A 23,559-nucleotide genomic window follows, 5' to 3' on the forward strand; every position below is an offset into this window, starting at 1 on the left:
ATATATGTGTTTCTTTGGGGGGTGCTGCTCAAAGTAAAAGTAAAAGAGCACCCTGTTTTATGGCTGTGTAGTAAAGATGTCCCTGGTACTGCCCTTTACACAATTGCTTTCAGATTGAAACACTTTAGATTTTAAAATAAAGAACAATATTTTTTGATGGGTGTGCTGCTCAGAGTCAAAGAGCACACTGTGTTTTTTCCTCTAAATAGTTCATATGTCACTGATACTGTCCCTCACACAATTGCTTTCAGATTGAAACACTTGGAAACAGTGCCATTTTTTTATTACCTGTTGATCTAACCTAATGACAGAAGTGAATACGAACAGCCGCCATTTGTAACTCCATCGTGCATGCACAGAATCGCAAGTACGCGACTGCACATGCGCAAAATGGCGGCACCCATCATTTAACGCTGCATACACACACACAGTACAGTCACTATTTTCTCCTGATGAAGTTTCCTTTGAAGCAAAACGCGTTGAGGTCATCATCACTGTGGAACTTGTGCTCTGGTGCTGTTTCCTTGTTCAAGAGTCTTCTCTGAAATTTCCCAAACTGACCATCTCTGCGGAAGCCGTGGTGAGAATCTATTTGGCTATATCTGAGAAGGACTACTAAGGACAGCATATACATGGATTACAGATAAGCTATATTTATATCTTATAAATGTGAGTGCATAATATATATGATTTTGTGAAATAAATATTTGGTGTAAATATACTACACTATTGGGTACCTCTTTATTTTCTCTATATACCATCGAATGAAGTGCTATCACTGCAATAACAGCGGAGCTACTGAGATGGTCAAGAAGCTGTTCTTTCAGATAATCTGATTATTCTTGTTGTTCTGGTCCACACAATATATATAGAGTTAATGTTATAACACTTATTTTTGGTTGATAATTACTACACTATATTGTGTTTTTTATCCATATTCCTTTGTGTGTACCTGTTTTTTGAGGACTACCTACCACACTCCCAGACTTTGTTGGACGCTCCATACAATTAGTTTTCACAGATAAGCAGATCATTTTTATATGTCTGGTACGCTTACACACCTATAAGGTGGAGGTGGTGTTTTTTCTATAAGACAACACACCAATACAGTATCTCTGGTTTACCTGAATAATATCTGGTTCCCTTGAACGTTGAAGGCTTTCAGCAGGGAACCTTCATTTAATTTTCTTATGACAAGAACTTGTATTACTTGATTTACTACACCATACGGCGCCGTATCCTTTCTTCTTTTTTCTGTATATATATATATATATTTATATATATATATATATATATATATATATATACACACACACACACCCACACACATAGGACTGAAGTATACATTAACTCTACCTTCGACGAACTTTTTATGAGCAGAGTTTTATTACTCCTATATTGAAATGGTGGTATGAACTCTTTGTTATTGCTCTGATATGTGTTACAATAAGGAGACTAACGTTTCAGACTGAAATGTTGAGTCTTTCATGTTAACTCTGTAGTGATTATGAGACTCACTGGACTTGGTACGACTGAAAAATATGTCTGCCAGCCAGCAACAAGGCTGGGGACACATTACAAAAACTTAAAAAACTTTAGACCAATTTCATATCTAAAATGATTGTACCAATGTCTGAAGTACCGATTAGTCTGACGATTCATGTTTTAAACGATTATGGAGGTCTAAAGCGTCTCAGTAAAAAAACACTATTTTGGCACGTTTTAACAAACACGATTGATTACAATGAATTGGTCCCAAGAAGAGGAAGATTAGAAACAAATTAATTTCTGTCTGAGATTTTGAGCTGGACCAGGGAGAATGAAGTTAGATCTGACCTTAAAAATAGTGCAAGAAGTGGAACCTATTTGGTCTTTTATTATACTTCAAAGGAATTTTTACTGTGAATAGTTCTGACAATAATATTTTCTTTCCCCTGGTACTTGGATATCATATGTGAATACTTAGAAGTATACTTTATCCTTGACATATACATTGACATTTTTATTTGGGTAGTATATTGTTGTTTACTATTTTTACTGTTGTTATGGTATTTCTTATATATTCACTTTTTTTTTATATATACTAACATTTGCTTAGAGAGACATTTTTTTCTTTATCAAATATAGGGCAACACCAAAGGTTTTAGCTTTCTATTGTCTTGCATTTATAGTTTGAAGCTTGGCAGTGCATCTTTCTTAAAACTGCATCCATATATCTGTAAGGAATTTCTGTTAAAACCATTTCTCCAAGTGGTGTGGGAAAACCCTTTGGTGCCAGTATATGTTTCCTTTTTTGCTTTATATAGTTTCCAGCAAATCTATTGTAGCATACATTATAAGCTGCTTATACTGTAATTACTTAAATATATACTAAAATTCCCAAATGATGTTTAAATATTAGTTTACAAACTCCGCAAAAAAAATTTAATTAGAATATTCATCACTTTCACAAATGCCCTTGCTTTTCTTGAATTGTTCAGATTCTATTTTACAATATTTGGCTGCATTATTATTGTTACTATCATTATTATTATTATTGTTATTATTTTTTAATTGTCAATAGAGATTGTCAATCTTTACATGGTAACTCATCAGAAATATTTTCATATCTTTACTATGACTAGAATAATCTCTCTATAACATAATAATGAATTTGCTGTTACTTTGAATAAGCGGCAGTTATTATTTACACCTTAGTATATAAGAAAGAAAGTACTAAAATTTAAATTGCAAAAATAATTTAAATACTGTAAAAGAATATCTTTATTTGTAGAGTATCTTTTATTTTCCTTTATCTTCGCATACATTGTAGTAATAGTAGAAAGCAATGCTTTCTTCCTATCTTGAATTAAATAATTTCCTTTCATATCATATTTTATAATTTCGTTTTCATGTAAGTCAGATATTACATTAAGTTAATTGGAGTGCATACATATTGTATAACTGATATATGTGCGTAATTATATGCTATATACTTACATACTTTAGGTATTGCATTTTGAGCAATTTTCAATGAGACCTAGATGGTCAATTCATCACTTTAAGATGAGCAATTAAAAATTCAATACCTTTTTTAATTGCAAAATTTATTTTATGTGATAGCTATAAATATTGTGTCCTACATGTATATAGCATCAAATTTATTAAAATAATGAATTATATTAATTAGTCTGTGACATAGGGAAATATATACATCAAACACCTCTCTTTGGCAAAAATGGTAAAAAGGATAAAATATTGTTAACATATTGTTAGACTGAGCAAAAATACAACTTACAAAATAAAAGTATAGTTTATCATATTTTATGTTGCAACATTGTTTTTGCTTCCTGTCTATAATTACTAAAACCTAATACGCAAAGAGGAGTAAACTTAACAGACTTTGTTTTGTGATTATTTAAGATATATGCGTTGTTCAATATATTAAAAAGCAACATTGTAGCCTACAATAGAAATTACAACATTTTTAAAACTACTCCACAGAATATTTGCCTAATTTCACATTTGGATGCACAATTATACACTTTTGTAAGTAGAATTTGGGCTTGGCCTTAGTGTTTACAGTCTTCCCCCAACCATACAACTCAGCATAATAAGCAATCTTCAGTCATCCCAGCTCTATTCATCCCATTTTTGCTGTAAAATTTGATTTGCTGTAAGTGTGCTAATATCTATCACACATCATTTTTATTTTATTTCTTGTGACATTGCATACATGGAAATGATAAATGTAGATGAATGAAATTGAACCAAAGAAAGCAAGCAAAAGTAAATTTCCATAGAGGAACAGCAAGAGGATAGGAAAACTATGATTACAGATGCTGGATGGACCCATAACTTTTTTGTGAAAATTCCTTTCCAAAGCCACTAAAAATGTAGCATAATGGTGCAAAGTTTATTATGTCGCTTGCAATTAGTAAACAGAAAATATTAAGATATCTCCGTTTGTAAGCCATGTAGAGTCTCAAAGTACTGCAAAGCATTTTGCATTCACTCTATCTGTGGATATACTGACAGAGTGGATCAGCAGAAGAGAACAATTTGAAAGAAATCAATCTAGTCGCTGCATGCAAAATAGATTGTAGGAGTGAGAGTATGTTTCGGGGAAGACCGGTCAGGAGGAAATTGCAAAATTCAATGCATGAGATAATGAGTACATGAATTAAAGTTTTCACAGTGTCTATTGTGAGATATTTGCGTATTCTGCAAATGGTTTTAAGATGTATGTAACAATGTGGGGAACAAAGGATCACACCTAAGCAACAGGCTTGCGGAGTGGAATTTATTGTTATGTTGTCAACAGAAAATAAAAATGTCAGGTAGGTAACTTCTGTTGGTGGGTATGAATATTATTAAATATGTTTTTTAAAAGATTGAGTTTGAGTTTGTGAGAGGACATCCAAAATGAAATGGCACAAAGGCAGGAAGTAAAGGGAGCCAACACAGATGGTGAGAGATCAGGAGAGGATAATATATTTGAGTGTCATCAACATAGAGATGATACTAAAATCCAAATGAGCTTATTAGCTTTCCAAGAGAAGTAGTATATAGTAGTATAGTATTTAACATCAGCAACACAGAATATGTACACAAATCAGCTAACAACATTAGTAAAGTATGTGTATGTATTTTTCAAGACCCATTAAGTCTAATTGTAATATTAAAATAATTTTAACAATTGTTACAGTTTGCACGTTATATAAAGAACAAACACTACCAGTGTCAACACAATTTGTCATTTATTTGTGCCTAAATATAAACTAAATGCATATGGCGCAGTGTCTGACTTGTATGGATTTTCAATTCTAACATTTTGCTATTTACAAACAATTTTCAACTCAAAAAGCATAACATAATTTATTAACTGACTACCTCAGTCAGAAACAAACCCATCCAAGAGTGGAGTCTAAATCAGGAGGTATTACAGCTACTAATAAACAAGTGTGGGTTTAAACAAGTATACATAATGGCAAAAAAAACACAATGCCAAAGTATTAAATTTCTTTCTCAGCACAAAGGAGAGAGAGAGAGAGAGAGAGAGAGAGAGAGAGAGAGGGAGAGAGAGAGGGAGAGAGAGAGGGAGAGAGAGAGGGAGAGAGAGGGAGAGAGAGAGAGAGAGAGAGAGAGAGAGAGATTTATTTTCACTAACCCGGCAGTGGAACGCATATGCGTCCCAACAACAGGAAGTTCGGCATTTGGAACGCAAACTTGCGTTCCAAATGCCAAACTTCCTGTTGTTGGAACGCATATGCAGAAGTTGACAGCCGAGGGACCGGACACCAGGTAAGTTCACCCGTGTATAAGCCGAGTGCCCTTTTTCAGCATACAAAAGTATGCTGAAAAACTCGGCTTATACACGAGTATAAAAACGTTTTTTGCCAAACTGAGGTGAGTGTAGAGCACATATAATATATTAAATTAGCGCTTCCATGCTAAATGGGGTGCATACATAGACACATTGAAGGAATCGACTCGGCTCCATATCATGCGGGTCTTTGAGGATACTAGGTGGTCTTTACTGAGAAATCTTTGAGGATGGTGGATGAGGTTAAGTTTTATCCAAAATGTGAATGATTGGCAAATGCTCAGCTAAACTGGTATTAATAGGAAGTCGTAGTATGTTTCATGAAAAACACCAGGAAAACATACTATTCAGTGACTCGGTTAGTCTCAGTCTCCTCTCTCTTCCCCTCCTCTGTCTCCTCTGTATTTAACTTATGTGCAAAACAGAATACTAATTTGCACCCCTTGCATTGTAACATGGTTTTGTCCAGGAGACTTAAATAAGAAGTGTCTTAAGTTAAGATCCTTAATGAATCAGGCCCCTAGATTGTAATTCAAAAGAGTGCAGATAAATCAAAGGAACATCATATTGCATCTAGAAGAACTATCCGCAAAGCAAAGCCATCACCTGACAACTATTAGTCAAAAAAGCTGTGTCAACAGGTGGCATTGTAATAGATAATTTGATGAAAATACGACAACTTTGTGGCCTGGCTCACTTATTTCCTATCCTTTGGCCGGCCTACACTCATACTAGCTGATGTCAACGTTCCCATTAATAATCCCACTGTCTATTCTGCCACAAAACTTCTTTCACTTACTTCCTCCTTTAGTCTCTCACAATGGACCTCATCTCACACCCACGGTGATGGGCACTCCCTTGACCTTGTCTTCTCCCACTATTGCTTCATGTCTAGTTTCTCCAATTTAGACTTCCCACTCTCCGACCACAATCTCCTTTGCTTCAGCCTCACCTTACCTCATGCCCTTCCCCCTGCACCCAAATACATACATACACAATGAAACCTAACCCAATCCACTTCTCATTTTCACGAAAAACAACTATTTTCTCCAATGACTGCATTGACCTGTCCTAATCAGGCTGTCTCTTTCTATAACAAAACACTCACTTCAGCCCTAAGCAATGTAGCTCAAGCTACTACATATAGTCTTCGACGATCCAAACCCCATGCATGGCACAACAAACAGACCTGCTACCTACAAAAGTGCTCCTGCAAGGCAGAGCGCCAGTGAACGAAATCTCGTTCTGATCCTGATTTCGTCCACTATAAATTCATCATTTCATCTTACAGCACTGCCCTTTCAATTGCCAAACAAACATTCTTCAAGTCTCTAATATCCACCTAGTCTTCTAACCCATGTCGCCTCTTTGCCATCTTCAACTCACTTCTCTGCCCACCTGTACCTCCTCCTCCTTTTTCCCTCACTGCCCATGATTTTTCCTCCTATTTCAAAGGAAAAATTGACACCATTCAACAAGACATTTCCTCATGCCAAATTCCACTCACTCTACCCACCTTTATCTACACTATCTAATCCACCATTAATTCATTCTCTCCATTAACTGAAGACAGTCTTTGCACTCATTTCATCATCTCACCCTACAACCTGTCCCCTCAACCCTATTCCCTCCAAACTTCTCTACATCCTCTCCTCCACTGCATGCCCACCTTTATCTCACCTCTTCAACCTGTCTTTTTCCACTGGCACATTTCCATCCTCCTCTAAACATGCACTAATCTCACAAATTCTAAAGAAACCATCTCTTGATCTAGCCTCTCTCTCTAACTACCGCCTTACTTCTCTCCACTTCTTTGCCTCCAAACTACTTGAGCAATTAGTGTACAAACGCCTGTCTGACTTTCTCTCCTCTCATTCCATTCTCGACTCTCTTCAATCAGGCTTCCGCCCTAACAGTCCACTGAAACTGCTCTCACAAGACTGATCAATCAGCTAAGAGTCATTTCTCCATACTCATTCTCATGGGCCTCTCTTCTGCTTTTGACACTGTTAATCACCTTCTTCTCCTACTCACCCTTCACTCCATTGGCCTTCATGACAGCTCTTTCCTGGTTCACATCCTATCTATCGAACCGCTCATTTAGTGTTTCTACCTCTTGCACATCCTCCCCTCCATTCCCACTATCTGATGGGGTCTCACAAGGCTCTGTTCTTGGCCCTTTACTTTTTTCATTGTACACCTCTTCTCTGGGAGCACTAATTTGCTCATTTGGCCACCAATACCATCTCTACCTGATGACACCCAAATCTATATCTCTTCCCCTGACCTCTCTCCTTCTATTCTACTATCTCCACATTGATCTCCCAATGCTATCTAAAACTCTACATGTCCAAAACAGAGCTTATTATCTTCCCTTCTGCCAGAGTCACCATCTGCCCTCAAATCTCCTTCACTGTCAATAACAGCACAATTTCCCAAGCCCGCTGCCTTGGTGTCACACTTGACTCCACCGTCTGCTTTATTCCTTACATCCAGACTCTCTACCAATTCTGTCGACTCCACCTTAAAAATATTGCCAGAATACACTCTTTTATTACTCAACATGCTGCCAAAGCTATTATCCATTCTCTCATCATCTCCCATCTTAACTATTGCAACCTCCTGCTATCTGGCATTCCTGACACCCATATATACACACTTCAATCCATTCTAAATGCTGCTGCAAGACTGATCTTCCACTCTCACCACTCCACATCTGCTGCACCACTTTGCAAATCCCTACACTGGCTTACTGTGTTCTCCAGAATCAAATTCAAGTTACTCACCCTTATCTACAAAGCCCTCAACAGTACTACCCCTGCATACATCTTAAATCTTATCTCAAAATACTCTTCCTCTCACCCTCTACCTCTGACCTGCGCCTTGTCTCCTCTCTGGTAACCACCTCTCACTAATGCCTACAAGGCTTCTCCTATCCTGCTTCCCACTTATGGAATTCTCTACCACGTTCAATCAAACATTCCCACTGACTTCAAATTTTTAGACACTCTTTGAAAACGCATTTCTTTTTTAAAGGAGACCTTTTAATTTTACAAGCAAATTGCTGATTTGTGGGCCATCAAAATGAATATAGGGTTACCATCTGAAGCAATGCATACATTTTCATATAAATATTTTTAAGTTAAGGCTACTGAAACCCAATATGGAGAACTGTTTTGTTGATACGTGGACTGTAAACAGTAGACAATATAATTTTAGTGCCTGAGGTGGGATGCAGAAGAAACCGATGGTTAGGTCAAAACATTCACTAACCAGTAATGAATAATGGGGAACAGAGAGGAAAGAAAACTAATGCCAGGATGGCATATATCATAACAAAACATTTGCAAAATAAAAAGTGGTGTGCCTCCATTTATCGAACAGTATATATATATATATATATATATATATATATATTCAGTTTACAGAGTGTGATTATTGAAAGTAGACAAAGGGGTGGAGCGGCCACATTTTCTGCGGTGTTCAATTTCTACTCTGAAAATGAATACAAATTTTACATAAATATCAGACCTGGCATGGATTATCCTATCATTGCGTTGGGACCAATTTTGTATTGCACTTAGGCTGAGAAGCGTAATTCCAGGTGCACTCTGATAATGTAATAAAACACTTTACACACAGATAATTGACAGCTGTAAGGAATACAGCTCCCATCTCCCCCAATGCACTGTTTAAAGGTAATATATAAATATATATATATATATATATATATATATATATATATATATTATGATGATTTTCACCATACCATGGAGTCCTTGAGTGTTGAATTACCCTGCCATAGTGCAAAAACCAGCATAAGGCTTGTCAAGTTTGTCACCCCAGTGGCATGTAATTTAAAACATTTCAGATACCCCACATTGATGCTCACTTGATTTTAGATGGGCCTTTGATGCCTTTGAGGCACTTGAAGCCTATGAGGGTTCATCTGACTACACTTTTTCAATCAGTTAGTATGCTGCAGGATGAGTAAGCTGTCCAGAATGGTGGTGGGTGAGGCACGGGGGCTAATCCAGAGGCACTGATCACTGGGGTAATATATGTGCAAGTAACAATTGGGTTAAATTAGCCAATTTAATAGCTGGAGTGTTATGATGAGAATTTGGAGCTGTGTTTTCAGACATTAAGATGGGTACCAAGCAGGAGGTACTTCATACTATTTTGAGAAGGATATGAAGAGGCAGAGCACAATGAGGTGGTATTCGATTTTGAGCAGATGACATTCATGTCTGGCTTGGATGAGTGCTATTCCACACCACCTGTCTTGTTCCAAATTAAAATTAGCATTACATCTTACTGTACACCACTAATTTATCTTACAGAAAATGTCTTCATATACTTTTGCTCAACCTATAAAATGCAGAAATTAATTTTTGGGGGAATATTACAAGATGCAGAATGCTGTATACAGGACTTTATGGATCTCTACTATAATATACTGTACTTTGTAGGGGACACTGTACAAGCGTCAAATTTATTGTAGGGTAAAAAATATGTTTTATATTTGCATTCAGAAAAAAAAGGGTGCACAAGGTCCATAAGAAAAAAAATCAGTTCAAGTCGAATAAGTACTGGTATTATAAGAAACAAATTAAGGTTAAGGGAATATGGTGATAATACACTTAGCACTCAATGGTCATATATATATATATATATATATATATATATATATATATATATATATATATATATATACACATATATATACTTACATATATATATTATATATATATATATTACAGTATTGCATACAGTAGACACAGAAAATGTGGCTTGTTAGAGCTACAGTATTGTACTGGGGACTTGAGTTAAACAAGTCTATGAGTTTAGGAATAGCACCCTCTATTTTTTGTGTTATAACACCACTCATGAAAACCCTACGTTAAAATACTAAAATACTATATTTTACTATACTATACTATACTAATACTATAATACTCTACATACATTCTGGACCTGTTAAGGGAGCCCTACTAAAATTATAAGTGTCTAAATTGATTTATTTTTCATTTGTAGGTCACATAAGTCAAGTGTATATATAGGGGAGGTTATTGGGTTGGCCTTAAAGAAGAGTTCATCCATCATGTAAATTAGCTTTGTTCAACAATGTTTGCCAAGACAAGTAAAGGTTGGCTTGATTGATCTTCCCTTTCTTACAGTAAATTGTATCAATGCTCTTAACTGCTGTGTTTTCTTCTGAAAACTAATTACCTTTATTCCACCTGTAAGATTACAATAAAGGTAGAGAACAGTGATCAGTGAAAAAGATATTAAACCCAATGTTTATCTTCATTTAAAGATGTTAAACGAAAATGAAAAAAAAATTACATGGTCTGCAATCTGACAGAATCATACAGTATGTATTTTAAACCACCAGTGTCTTCTTTCAAAATGGCAGCCCCTGTGAAACTGGTACATGTATCCTGTGTGAAGGTTCATAGATGCTGTACTTTCAGTTTTGCTTTCCCAATACAGAACATAGACCTACAATTCTGGCCTTGCACATGCGTCCTTCTGACTGTCACCGTAGAAGAATAAAGGACACATTAAATAAATTAAATGGAGATGATGTTAGCCATATAAATGGGGGATGGGACAGCAGTAAACTAATTAGTTTAATGGTATTATATTATAGATACTTTTGTTTGGATGTTAATAAATGACTGGGGGGAAAGTCAACACAAACAGAAAGAGAACATCGCATTACCTGTTTGCATATTACACATTACATAAAATAAATGGATGCATTTAAGTGAATGAGAGTGGCTAATGGAAGATCAAGTAACCTGAGTTCACAATCCAGTAAAAGAAAAATCGTGCAGCTCACCTAACCACCCTTATATTTTATTAATCCTTGATTTTAAATAACTTATTTTAACTGCACTTACATCTGCTCCTTATTCATACACTGATGGCCACTGTGTGGTGTGTATATGTATTAGAGCACAAAGCACTTTTTACATTTTCTGTGCCACTCCTTGTACAGTGAATAAATTAGTGATATCATAGAATAGGGTGGAATGGAATCCTATGATATGTGGTAGGAGTACCTCAATCAGCAAGTATTGATATTACAGGCTAAACAAATGATTTGTAATAAATTACACATATCAGAGAGATGCTACCCAGTATTCTTTACCGATCTATACAAGAATAGAAGAAAAAGGCAAGTGGGTCATTATTAGGACATTATTAAGACCTATTAATAAAAAATCAACTTTATTGGTATACATTAAAATCTGTTTTGTCATCCTGCAATATTACGATTGATTACAAAACAGTGATATAAAATAAAGATATGTGAAAAAGCAAAAGAGATATTGTGAAAATAAAATTCACATGTGCATTGTTTCCAATCCTGTTACAGCGTTGTATTGAGAAAGCCCTAATAAATGTCTTGTATTTATTAGTGTTAGTATCTCTATAGTCCTATCAATGTCATTGCATTAGTTTCAACTTTGATCTTACTTGTATTTATAACAACAAAGGGACTGATTCATCATAAGTCCCGTTGCGTGCCGTATCTTGCATGAAATTGCACAGCGCAGACTCAGAAACAGACCTCACACCAGCAGGCCCGGCGCTCCCATTAGGCAAGGTTAGGCACTTGCCTAGGGCGCCGGGCTCTGGAGGGCGCCTGGAGGGTGCTACAGAATAATAAAATACTTTAAAACTGTGCGGCGACCGCTGACCATACCTGTCACGGCCGCCGCACAGCATCAGATGCACGGGGAGGGGGGGAAGAGGCTATTTTGTCACCACTGCCGCCTCTCTGCTCCGTCTCCTCCCCTCCACTTACTAGTGTCAGTGAGTGGAGGGGAGGAGACGGAGCAGAGAGGCGGTGGTGGTGAGACAAGGTAAGGAGAGGAGGGAGGAGGGCGGCGATTTTTGCGGGGGAGGGGGGTCGGCGATTTTTGCGCGGGGGGGCGCCGCTTTTTTAAAAATGCCTAGGGCGCCGTGGACCCTAGCACCGGCCCTGCACACCAGTGAACACAACTGCATTCAATTCATGTTTGTGTTACTTCCATTTGATAATGTGTTTCATTAGCATAGACTTTATATTAAATATCATTTAATAGTTGTTGTAACAAAAGTAACTTTCTGATGAAACTCTCTACAAAGTATAGATCAGTGGTTCCCAAACTTTTGCAGTTCGCGGCACCCTTAGAGTCTCCAAATTTTTTCAAGGCACCCCTCCAATATAATTATTGAGCAGTCCTGTTTTAGAAGTAGTTGGGTCAAAAAATTGTAATAAGTATTTAGGTCAGGACAGAAATACTTATTTAGTTGTATGCAAAAATGCCCCCTCTGCATCCAGACACTCTGCCCCCTTTGCATCCAGACACACTGCCCCCTCTGCATCCAGACACACTGCCCCCTCTGCATCCAGACACACTGCCCCCTCTGCATCCAGAAACACTGCCCTCTCTCACACTGCCCCCTCTGCCCTCTGTCACGCTGTCCCCCCTCCTCTGCTCTCTGTCATGCTGTCCCCCTCCTCTGCCCTCTGTCATGCTGTCCCCCCTCCTCTGCCCTCTGTCACCCTCCTCTGCCCCTGCTGTCACCTCCTCTGCCCTCTGCCCCAGCTGTTACCCTCCTCTGCCCCTGCTGTCACCCTCCTCTGCCCCTGCTGTCACCCTCCTCTGCCTCTGCTGTCACTCTCCTCTGCCCCTGCTGTCACCCTCCTCTGCCCCGCTGTCACCCTCCTCTGCCCCGCTGTCACTCTCCTTTGCCTCTCCTCTGCCCCGCTGTCACCCTCCTCTGCCCCGCTGTCACTCTTCTCTGCCTCTCCTCTGCCCTGCTGTCACCCTCCTCTGCCCCGCTGTCACTCTCCTCTGCCCCGCTGTCACTCTCCTCTGCCTCTCTGCCCCGCTGTCACCCTCCTCTGCCCCGCTGTCACCCTCCTCTGCCTCTCCTCTGCCCCGCTGTCACCCTCCTCTGCCTCTCCTCTGCCCCGCTGTCACCCTCCTCTGCCCCGCTGTCACTCTCCCCTGCCCTGCTGTCACTCTCCTCTGCCCCGCTGTCACCCTCCTCTGCCCCGCTGTCACTCTCCTCTGCCCCGCTGTCACCCTCCTCTGCCCTGCTGTCCCTCTCCTCTGCCCCGCTGTCACTCTCCTCTGCCTCTCCTCTGCCCCGCTGTCACGATCCCTCTAACTCCTCTGCCGCGGGCCAGCCATATAAAAAAAAAAAGAAAGAACACAGTAACTTACCAATCCGCCGAGTGCCGGGACCCAGCAGCCTCCTCTCTCCCGCAGCAGCTGTCACTGAATATCGACATCAGTGACAGCTGCTGCGGGAGAGAGAAGTCTACTGGGTCCCAGCGCCCGGCGGATTGGTATGTTACTGTGTTCTTTCTTTTTTTTTTATATGGCTGGCCCGCGGCACCCCTGGGAGCCACGGCGCACAGTTTGGGAACCGCCGGTATAGATCATGATTTCTACTTCAGTTTGAAAGCCACAGCCATATCATCCAGTAATGCTGTCATTTCTACTAACTGAATTTAAGGTGTGGGTTTCTAAATTGGTACAAGTTTTAGTAAATGCACTGTGATATAAAGATGTTAATAACTTGCTTATTAAAACAGGTCATTTATCATACCTACAAACAACTGTGATTTTTCATTTATCCAGATATCATTCATATCTTGTAAATAGCAGTAAAATAAATTATCCCTTAACAATGATTGCAATATATGTCAGGATACCAGTGTGTTAGAGTGAGAGAGAGCCCGCTGGGTAACCCTGATATCTATGGATTCAGGATCACACAGACAAAGGAAGATAAATTATACAATGGTATCTTTATTACAGTAAAAAGGAAGACAAATTTAATAATATTAACTAAAAACAATTAAAACAACACTCAAGTGATCACCAAGCTTCAAACATCACCCAGTGGCACCCTAGTGTAAAAAAATCATTAACTGCTATATAAGAAATAGCTATATATTCTAATTGGGTCACGTTGTATAAAACATTCACAGGCCAAGTTGCAGTTTCTCTTGTGGTCCTGATGCAATTGCCAGGACAACCGCAAGGAAGGTACACAGGTACATAAGTACCACAGCTTCCGGCCAAGTTGATCTTTGTAATACAGATTTCTGTCAGAATGCACTGTATCTGAGCTGTCTATGAGAAAGTTAGTACGGCCAAATTGTAAAGATAATATTCTGCACCAAGCTGTAATTTCAGCAGTGGTCCTGATGCAGTTCCTATGATGATTCAATTATAGTACACCAGCCCAAAAGGAGTCTGCAATGTCCATCCAAGGTGCTGTGTCCTATACTTCTAATGTTATAGCTGGGTTTACCACAGGGGTTGCAGCAATATCTGGCCAAGCTGCTAATTCCTATATCTTGACTTATAAATATGTTCTGGCCAAGTTGTCTTTTTCCCCAGGCCATTCTATTGCCAAAATTAAGTGGTCCTGATGCTGTTGCTGGATCAATGTAGCTTTTGAGTTAAATAGCTCACTCCGATGATTAACTCCTGGCAAAACTGTTTGTTTACAACCCCTTGGGCAAATTGCTAGTCTCATAGACTGTAATGGCAACTCCTAGCCAAGCGGTCTCACCAGCTAAATAGAAGCCCAGACACCCAAATTCTCCCTGTAGGGCCTTCTTAAGCTGTTAAAATTCCCACAATGAAGATCCCACCCTGCAGGGTTATTCCCAGGTCACCTGCATTGGGATTGGCCATTAGTTGTCTATGGGATAGATAGGGTAAGGGACTAAGAACTTCCCCATGTTTGATTCTTCCAAAGGGAGTTGGTGCCTCATTTTATGATAAAGGCCAAGGAAGAACAATAGTGCCTTAAAATGGTTAATGAGTCCTAATCGCAAGTAATGAAAAAGATCTCTTGATTTTAAACCCTTCCATACTTTTATGACATGAAAGGGACTTCAGTAGCTGTTATCTTCCTTGATAATGAGGTGATGCATGCCATGAATTTGGGGAGTAACTATTTTTTAAGCCAACAGAAATGTGCTGTAGCCCACCTGGTTATCTTTAAGAACCTGGTGTGTATAAGCCCATGTAACATTCCAGAATGATGCATGGGCTTGTCAAATATTATTATATATGATCCCAGGGATAAAAGAGACACACAGCAGGGGGTTGATATCCTGATGAGCCCATACTATCACACTATATTTAAAGTTTAACATGGAAATCAATCACAGATAGTTTTATATTTTCTGTCTATAATTATTTCGAGCAGAGGTGTTGATTCATAAGCAGGTATACGCTCTGATAAATGCACAGTTATGTTAAAACAATTTAACTCGTGCATGATACTCATGCATTCTAGTCAAATCAAGCTACTTAAGGTGTTAAAAAGGTTCTTGTCATGCATTTGGGCCATAGCCCAGGCCTCCTCAGGGGAAGAGCGTTACTTCCCGACGCAAGCGCCCTTTTTTAACGTGGTTTTGTCCACATGTCACCACCTCATCATTTTTCTCCATCACCTCATCCTTCATTTTTATCGCCACATCTATCCAGATGTCTATCCAGACACAGGGATCTCTCTAAGCGGTCCTGAGTATCACACTCCTCTCGTTCTGTCACCCCCGGCAACCACAAACCACTCCCAACTGTCACCCCCAGCAACCAGCAACCACTCCCAACTGTCACTTCTCCTTCAAGAAATATATATATATATATTTTTAAAATCTTTATAAACACTTTTAACAATTAACAAATTAAATTAACAAATTAAAAACATTTTAGTATACCAAATTTCAGCCCTTTCTGAGTTTTTTTCCCCACACACACACTGAGAATTTAGTAGGTCAGTGTATAACTCCGCCCAGCAGGTGGCGCTGCAGCTTGGTTTTATTTTTTTTACACACAGACACAGTGCCGTAACTAGACATTTTAGTGCCCTGGGCGAGACAAGGCACCGGCGCCCCCCATCTAAGTGGGAGTGGCATTTTACAAGTGGGTGTGGCCAACCTAATGTGGGGGTGTGGCTAGCACCTTACTGAAATAACTCTGTTACACATATTTGCAAATGCATGAGATATATATATATATATATATATATATATATAGATATAGATAGATATATATATATATATATATATATATATAGACCAATGGGACACCCCAGTCCCCATTGAGTATTATGGGGACTGCTGGATTGTGCGATAATTTGCTTAATGAGGAAGATATCTCCGATATCTCCTGTTAGACTTTTGTTAAATGGCCACATTACTTAAAAATGTCTAAGCCATTCAGAAAAATCCATTTCGCATAGTTTAGGGCTCTGTGATTGTACAATTCATTATCCTTTATTGGATATTAATTACATATTACTTCAAATGTTTGGTTAAATTCAACTTACATAATGTACAATTCTGTCCAGAAAAAAACCATACATAAAACACAATTGTATACATTTATAAATCTCTGTAATATTATGCACCACATGTAATGAAAGTTATTTCTTATCAGTGTTCAGCACTGAGGCAAACATGTGAAATGGTTAAAAGATGATAACCAGTTAAAATTCACAAAGCTTCTATTTATAAACAATGTCCTGAATGAACATTCCTCCTAATGTTTGTAAATCCTGAATATTGGCATAGGTGTCCAGGAATAGTGGAAACGTTCACTTACAGTTAGTGGCAGTATATCCCTTTCCGTGTCCGGTTTCTATCTGCAGAGCTTGTTACCTCTCCTATATAAATTGGAGGGTGATTAACTCCTGGATCTGGCGTGACTGCAGCATTCCATCCAGCTTCTGAAAGGGACTAATACACACGGACGTCATGAGAGAGAGAGATTAACTTTCCGCAGTGGAACGCATGTGCGTTCCACCGACAGGAAGTTCGGCATTTGGAACGCTTTGCGTTCCAAATGCCGAACTTCCTGTCGGTGGAACGCACATGCGTTCCACTGCGGAAAGTTAATCTCTCTCTCTCTCTCATGATGTCCGTGTGTGGACGGTAAAAAGGCAGAAGATAGGGCTAGGTAGCGGGCGGCTGCTGCGCCCACTTGGGCTTGCGCCCGGGGCGACGGCACCGTCCGCACCACCCTAGTTACGGCTCTGCACAGACACACGCCACTAGGCTTTTATATTATAGATGTAAATCACTAGCTTTATCACTTGTTATGATATCCTTCAAATATCTTAAGTGGCAGTGGAAAAAACTAGTTCATTAAGAGCAGTTATAATGTTTTAACACAGATACCAAAATGTTAATAAATGATCCCACATGGTCAGGATCTGATCAGTTTGTGTAGCTTCTAGCTTAACCTGTAAGTAGTTGTTAACGCATACAGTCAATTATGTATTACCTGAACAGGTACCACCCTCAGCATTAGGATAGGGCCATATTTTATTTACCCCACCCTCACCAGGTCCAGATATACATTTATCCTGGCACTGGCTGTGCAGTATAATGTCCCACAGCAGTTAGATCTGGTCTATGTATACCAATGTACAGATGCAGAGGCAAGGCATAATCTTTGGTCTTTCTGCAAAACATGGGCCCCCTAATACAGTCCCCAGCAGTAAGATATAATGAGATGTTGAGTTGTATTCAGATATACTGCACTGAACTGCAGTATGTCAGAGATAAATGGTGATACATAATAAAAGCAGGTCACAGTAGCTTTGTAAATGAATGAATGAAGAACTGTAGAATGCCTCTATGATAAATGCATTTTCAGTGACTATTGTTCTGCCAAAACAGTACGTAAGAGACACAAATATGTTTTCACTGAAATACAGCAGCGATTCACTATATTGTATCTTTTTGACTACATAATAAAGCCTATGATTACCTCAGACTACATACATTTCACTGAAGCCCATTAGAAGTGTTTATTAATCTTCAATTAAATCAAGGTGGTCATTGAAACTTTTCTTTTCACCTGCTCATATTTATAGCAGATAAATTTAAGCATAGTGTTACATTAATAATACCTATAAGTATATATATATATATATATATATATATATATATATATATATAAAAATATATAAATATGTATATATATATATATATATATATATATATATATATATAATATACACACATAGTGAAAACACAAATCAAATGTGTGTGTTTTCACTATTTGCCATCACATCAGGTTGTGTTCCGTTTCTAAAACCCTGAGATTGCAGAGATTTTGTGGGATTCTCTACACAGTGAATTGATTGATTTTATTGAAAGCACAATTGTTGTGGATGTTTATTCATATAATTTGAAGAAGCACACAGCTAATGTCTATTATTATTATTATTATTATTATTATCTTTTACTAATGAGGCACCACAAAAGGTCTGCAGCATACATGAGATTCACAGTAGTGTACAATGCACAGACAGCAAAAAACACATGACATAGTACATGAAAAATATGATGTGTGGGGGGGGGGGATTGACTGACAGTTGTTTGGATCAAAGATTGACATATTTCTCAAGACACACATAACCCGTGCATAAGCATGTCCGTATTGAAAGGCATGCGCACACAAAGAATACATTTGTAGATTAATACGGTAGTTTAATATAACGCAAGTTTCATTGTGATTTTATTTGCTCTTCTATGTGATTTTGAAGCAGTTGCACCTTATTTCCTTATTTCACTACATGCTGCTTTACTCCCAATTCACAGATGACCGCACATGCGTTGAATTCCCTAATTACCCCAATTCAACTTATTACTCCTAAACATTCATGTTTCATGACAATTATTCCATATTAATCTTTTATATGCATTACCTCATCAACATGCACTATTACATGTTAAGAAAAAAAAGCACTTCATAACATACTTTACTAAAAAATACAGATATGTCTCATTATTACTCATTTGCTTTGAAAAATAAAACACACACAAAGGTATCTCCAGATATTTAGTTATTGATTATTTTTTTTAATAGTAATAATGTGCAGGGGTAGTTTTTCACAGCATTGTTAGGTGTTAGAAACACATATTTGCTTTATGGGTATAGTTTATTCCCACATTTTTCAAGCGCTGCAGAGTTCAGAGATGCCACATTCATAGAAATTCTCTGAATCATTAATTTTACTGTGAACACAGAGCATTGCATTTTGGTGGCACATACAGATATAATGTGGGGGATATCTTTGCAACAAACAGTTATTAGGTCTATGAAGTCATATACCTTGTAGAATAGCAATATTTGCCTAGGACTAGTCAAATACACATTTACTATATATATGATTTTAAGGCCTACACTTTTATGGTGATTTCTTATTTTAATATGACTCTAGATTATAAATTCAAGATAATTGCATTCTTCTTCAGGGTCTGGGATGAGCTCCCTGCCTCCTTCTGCTTGGGCTCCTGCCCAATAATGAGGGTCACTCCCAGGACTTCCTCTTGGTGTTGGGAAAGGGGTTTCTCCTGGGTGGGGAAAGTGGTTGTTCCTTGGCCTCTTCCTTGGCTTCCCTTTGGCGGCAGTGGTGACAATGGCGTTGTTCTTTTGGAATAAATATGACACATTAGCAGGGCCGGATTAACCCGAGGTCTAACTGGGCTATAGCCCAGGGGCCTCGGGCATCCAGGGGGCCCTTCAAACTCCTCAGCAGCATTATTGATCGGTCGGGGGCGGGGGCGCCCCCGGCCCGATCGATGCTGCTGAGTACTGTCAGTGCAGTCCTCCGTCCCGGCGCGCTGTAGTCTGCTTACTGAGGAGATCTCGCGAGAGTTCATGAACTCTCGCGAGATCTCCTCAGTAAGGAGCTTACAGCGCGCCGGGACGGAGGACTGCACTGACAGGTAAGTGCTTGGGGGGGTCCTCGTGGGGGGTGGGGGGCGGCGGACAGCTCACATTGGGGGCCTCGCGGGGAATGGAGGGCCCCTTAGCCCAGGGGCCTCCATTCCCTTAATCCGGCCCTGCACATTAGTCTTGTATTACATATTATCTCTCTCTCCTAAATGGGTAGATAGATACCAAGATCTAATCTGAGGTCTCAATGTTAATTATTAAATACCACACATGGAGCATTACTCCACTATTGGCCAAATACAAACACCTCTACACCACTTGCATATGGACTTGAAACCGAAAACTTCAGTATCCTAAAGGGAATGTAATCACACACTGATACTGAAACATCACTATTATATAGCAGCTCATATCATCAGTTATTTATATAGCACCACTTATTCCGCAGCGCTGTACAGAGAACTCATTTACATCTGTCCCTGCCCCATTAAAGCTTACAGTGTAAATTCCATAACATAGATACACACACACACACAGAGACTAGGATCAATTTTGATAGCAGCCAATTAACCTAACAGTATGTTTTTGGAGTGTGGGAGGAAACTGGAGCACCCGGAGGAAACCCATGCAAACACAGGGAGAACATACAAACTCCTCACAGATAAGGCCATGGTTGGGAATCGAACTCATGACCCCAGTGCTGTGAGGCAGAAGTGCTGACCACTTGGCCACTGTGCTGCACATGAGTGTTGTCCAATGAATATTATTACAAGCTGCATTACTATTTACAATACTTTCTCTTCTACACTGGGATATAACTATGTGGGCTAGGTCAAACTGTTAGTAGTTTATTCAAATTATTTATTTTTAATTGCAGACTTTTGACTTGCAATTTCAACTGTAAGGTCCTCAGGGAGCTGCAGTTGTCTTCTGCTCAGGTCACTCCAGTGGCAATGGAGTTGTACAATAGTTGCGCCTGCTGCCGTACCTATGTCGCAGGTACAGCATTACATTCTTTTGCTTATTCCTTATGTAATGAGCTGCAGGACCCAAGCAACACTCCATGATGCTTGTAAGAGCCCTCAGCTTAATTTGGGTAAAGCTTGCTACCCTCATGTTTGCAAGTGCATGTGACTTTCAACATTCTCCTCCCTTTCTGAAACATAGATGGCTGGGCAAAGCCAATCCGCCACCATGCTTAGGTAGCCATATTTTGCCTACAGAGAGCTGGAAATTCTGGTGGAGCAAGTAGTGGAAATGCTGCACCATACCAACTGGCAACTATCATCCCCAGAGAAGCATCACATTTGGGAGGCCATCACAGGACTGGTCACAAAAGCCACCTTCTTTCACTATTGCTGCACACGGCATAGCAATACCAAACTCAAAATATAACAATTTAAACATTTGCAAGCTTGCAATGAAACCTGTTTTAAGCTAAATAAAAATGCTTATGGTATATATCATTCAGTGATTATTGTGTGACCTTTAGACACAAACCAAAAAATGAACATTTATATGTGTGTCTGCACAAGTCTTTTGAACTTGTTTTGCTAGCATAGATTGCAATATTTTTTATTTTCCAATTTGGATATTTCACACAGGTGATAGGACTTTAAGCATTGCTTTAAGGACAAACTTAGAGACCACCACAGTAATGCCAGGGGGACAGGTGGCTGTCCAATGGAGTCTTTAGACCTCAGCCATCTGAAGCATGTAGCATTGGCCTGTAGAGATGACCAATTGGAGCAAGGCATGGGGTGGAACTATATTAGTGACAGCCCTCCCCCAACTACATAACAAAATCCTCTGGGTAAATTTCATATAAGAATACATGCATTAAGTATTGAAATGACTGCAATATTGTGACTTAATAAATCTTAACACCTCCACCAACAATTTAAATATTCCCATGTTTTCTAAATTAATCTCGATTTGCCTTTTCACAAATGAGCAGGGCCTTCTCACCTCTTTGTATGTTTTACCCAGTTTGTTTATTAGTTTACTATGTTTGTCCCCAATTGTAAAGTGCTACGGAATATGTTGGCGCTATATAAATAACCTATGATGATGATGATGATGAAATGAGATTGCCAATTTTTCAACAACACCACAATCAAGGGCTAGCATCCTAGACATCAACCTATGTATTTTTTGTGAAGAAGAGAATAACTAAGTTATAAATGAATGCATATTGTTAAATCATTTGGTGTAATATTTTCTACATGACCCCTCATATACACACATGGCAAAAAACATATGATATTATTTATGTGTTTTATGAAATCTACTGAAATGATGCATAGATTTGGATGCTGTGGACTAAACATACATGGTTATGATGTTATTTTTTTTTATTGATTATGTTAGATGTAGATGTCAAGCAAGGTGGAACAGGACCCCATAGGTGAGGGCACCCGTGACAAGATGGAGGAATAGTACCATATGAACAACCATCTGGGGATAGTGGCCATCGGTCAATCTCTCAATAATTGTTTCATAAATTCATGAAAGCACCACATCATTAGACCAAAAAATGGATCACATAGGAAACACGTTTACCATGATCCATACCACCTTGGAAAGATTGACTAATGCATTGTTGTCCAATTGAAAAGCACTATGGAATTTGCTGGCTCTATATAAATAAATGTTTGATGTTGATTGTTCATTATATTGGGCATTCGCCTGTTTCCCTCCTGCCCCTTTGGTACCTGATTACTTTGTTTAAGAAATATTGCCCCATATTTGGCTGTTTTGTTTTTCTAGCATGTTATAACTATTTATGTGGAAACTGAATAAAGTTGCTTTATTTTGCAAAGGAAAAAACAACAACATTTTAACATATCATTATATATTATTATCAGGATTGAGCCTCTTATTGTTTGGTCCATCATTGAATTTTTTCTCTCTTTCCTTAGTTACTGGAAGCACCATTGTTCACATTAAATATTGTACTGTGTGATATACTATTTAAAGTATAATGTCACTCAGTGTAATTAGGCAGACTCTGGGAGGTTTGCAGTTAATTAGTTTCCTTTCATGTTAGTTTACATAGGGATTTGCCAATACCTGATGTGGAAAAAATATTTCCAACAAATTTTGGATCCTCCTGTAGATAGTCATTGATTGCTTTTCTTAATATTAATTATTAATCTTTCAAGCATTGCCAAGGTAAAATTCTTTCTAGTTGAAATATCCCATACAGAATATTTTGTGATACACTATTGCATCTTTGTAAATTTGTAATAATATTCTTTGCCCTATACAATCTTCTGAATTATGCAGATATCTTCCTTGACATAGATAATAGATTCTCACGGGCTCATTTAGAGCTGTAGAGATATAAGTCAGTGTTTATTTGCATAAGATAAGCATTTCTGTACTATCAGCAGCCCTTGCATTAAACCATGATATTAGAGATACCAATAACATTGATATCGGCAACATCTCCACTTTTTCAAACCCACATCTTGATAAATTTCTTCCCTGGTCTCAACATGCAGAAGATTTATTTATCACTTTATG

Source organism: Mixophyes fleayi, chromosome 2 (genome assembly GCF_038048845.1).
Source record: "Mixophyes fleayi isolate aMixFle1 chromosome 2, aMixFle1.hap1, whole genome shotgun sequence".
Lineage (NCBI taxonomy): Eukaryota > Metazoa > Chordata > Amphibia > Anura > Limnodynastidae > Mixophyes > Mixophyes fleayi.